Source organism: Pinus tabuliformis, chromosome 2_2 (assembly GCF_031772625.1).
Source record: "Pinus tabuliformis cultivar Carrire ecotype Pingquan chromosome 2_2, CPIR1, whole genome shotgun sequence".
In the NCBI taxonomy this organism is placed as follows: domain Eukaryota; kingdom Viridiplantae; phylum Streptophyta; class Pinopsida; order Pinales; family Pinaceae; genus Pinus; species Pinus tabuliformis.
Window position 1 is genome coordinate 469,358,748 of NC_142300.1, and position 2,596 is coordinate 469,361,343.

The following is a 2,596-nucleotide window of genomic DNA, read 5'->3' on the forward strand; positions in this document are numbered from 1 at the left end:
AACTTGCCGAAGAGCTTCGATCGATTCGATCAATCAAAGACTTTTCTGGCTTTACCCCCCCCCTAATTTTTATTGGAGAATAAAAATGCCAGTTATGTTCAATATTTTTCTAGATGATGCCTTTATTCATTCAAATAATCCCTTTTTTGGAAAATTACCTGAGGCTTATGCAATTTCTGATCCAATTGTCGATGTAATGCCAATTATTCCTGTTCTCTCTTTTCTCTTAGCCTTTGTTTGGCAAGCTGCTGTAAGTTTTCGATAAAAAGTATCCCCTTTTTTCTTTTTCAAGTTTTTGGGTCGCTGTCATTGATCCAATTTTTGTATAACTCTTTCCATTTTTTTGTGATAGAAGTTCTATCCTTGCTCCACCCGACGACACCAGATTCAGATACCTTATCTACTCCCGGATAAAAACTTTTCCACTCACCTTCATCAATTCCTTCCGATCCCACCGCTCACTTCGGATCGGGCTATTGGGTCACGTATTGATACGATCACCAATGACTTATTTTCATAAATATTCAATAAATCTCTAGTTGATCCAAAAAAATAAGAGGGAAAAAAGACCATTTTGAAAACAAAGAGAAAAATTATATCCTTCTTTCAAATTGATTTTCACACGTGATTCGGAGAAATAATTTCGTGATTTGTAACAATAATACTATTGTTTGGTATTCAAGTATCCATATATGGTACAAAGATTGATGATCTATTCTGTTGTACTTATAATCAGGATTCCGGAGATTACGTAATGCTTACTCTTAAGCTGTTCGTTTACGCAGTAGTGGTATTTTTCATTTCTCTTTTTATCTTTGGATTTCTATCGAACGATCCAGGACGTAATCCCGGACGTAAAGAATAGTGAAAAAAGTCTCTAGGTTAATGGGCCTTTTCCGTTCCGTAGAAAGATTCGGGGTTATTCGTTTTCAGGATCAATAGTGGACGAACGGAGAGAGAGGGATTCGAACCCTCGGTACGGATGATCCGTACTACGGATTAGCAATCCGCCGCTTTGGTCCGCTCAGCCATCTCTCCAAGATGGAAGAGTTCATGTGTAACAAAATGAATGGTGGAGTAAAGGTGTATATCATAGTATGTACAGATTGTATCGGCAATATAATGAATATTGCGATTATTCAGTTGGATAAAGAACAATCCAGTCAATCGTATTGTTCATTTCGTTAAAAATAGTTCTGTATGACTGATTTTTTCTGCTTTTCTTGGCCTGGCCGATGGCCAGGCCAAGAAAAGCAGAAAAAATCAGCAGTCATACAGTGCTTGACCTAATTTGATAGCTAGAATACCTGCTGTAAAAGCAAGAAAAAAAGCTATCAAAAATTTAAGCTCTACCATATCTTCATTCCCTCCCCAATGAGTTTGATTAAATGCGTTACATGGATTAGTCCATTTATTTCTCTCCAATATCAAATTTTATTATCTAGATATTGAAGGGTTCTCTATCTATTTAGGGTTCTCTATCTATTTTATGTATTATTGTAAAGATATCAGTTGCTCAAGGCCATAGGTTCCTGATCGAAACTACACCAATGGGTAGGAGTCCGAAGAAGACAAAATAGAAGAAAAGTGATTGATCCCGACAACATTTTATTCATACATTAAGTCGATGGAGGGTGAAAGAAAACCAAATGGATCTAGAAGTTATTGCGCAGCTCACTGTTCTGACTCTGATGGTTGTATCGGGCCCTTTAGTTATTGTTTTATCAGCAATTCGCAAAGGTAATCTATAATTACAATGAGCCATCTCCGGAGATGGCTCATTGTAATGATGAAAACGAGGTAATGATTGATATAAACTTTCAATAGAGGTTGATTGATAACTCCTCATCTTCCTATTGGTTGGACAAAAGATCGATCCATATGTTACAATCAGATCGTGGCGGGTATAGTTTAGTGGTAAAAGTGTGATTCGTTACATTATCAACTCGAATAGTTGAAGGATCTTTTACATGGATCTTTGATCCATCTAAAGCTCTATTTACAGATAGGTTCAAAACCTTCCCTATGAATACCCAGGAATAGCATACCTTCTCGTAATCTGGGTCTGAAATGATGAAAGATAAACACATTTTTGGTTCCAAGATAGCGACACAGAATGTTTGAAAGGTTAGATAAATTACAGATCTATGGGGAAGATATTTTTTCATCGTGACTAAACCTTCAACTTATGGATGGAAGGACCCCAGGTTGAAGCCGAATAGCTATAGAACTATGACTTTGGTTTACTTGGGTTATCGGCATTTCGTTCGAGCTCGGTGGAATTTGTTCTCCTAGGGATCAGAATCAGTAGAAATAGGGAACGAAGTAACTAGAAAGATTTGTGATTATTTTAAACTTTTCAAATTTATCTTTCTATCAGGATCATCTAGAAAGTGAGTAAGTATTCTACGATTTTGGGCCCTTCACTAAAAAAAAGAGAATAAACTAACGTAGATGCCATGGGTACGATAATAAGGTTTTTTATTAGAAAAAAAAAGAGGAGAAAGAAAGGAATTGAAAATTCCTTTCAAAAAGATTTGATATAAATACTCCGCTTCTTTCCTCATACCGCTCTCTATCTCCCATGAAGGAGCTG

At 36.5% G+C, this 2,596-nt stretch overlaps 1 non-coding gene across 1 annotated transcript; it reads right to left on the bottom strand.

Moving 5' to 3' along the window:
- Positions 1–950: 950 nt before the first annotated feature.
- TRNAS-GCU (transfer RNA serine (anticodon GCU)) lies at positions 951–1,038 on the bottom strand. The gene has a single exon. It is a non-coding gene; the product is annotated as a tRNA-Ser (tRNA).
- Positions 1,039–2,596: the final 1,558 nt, after the last annotated feature.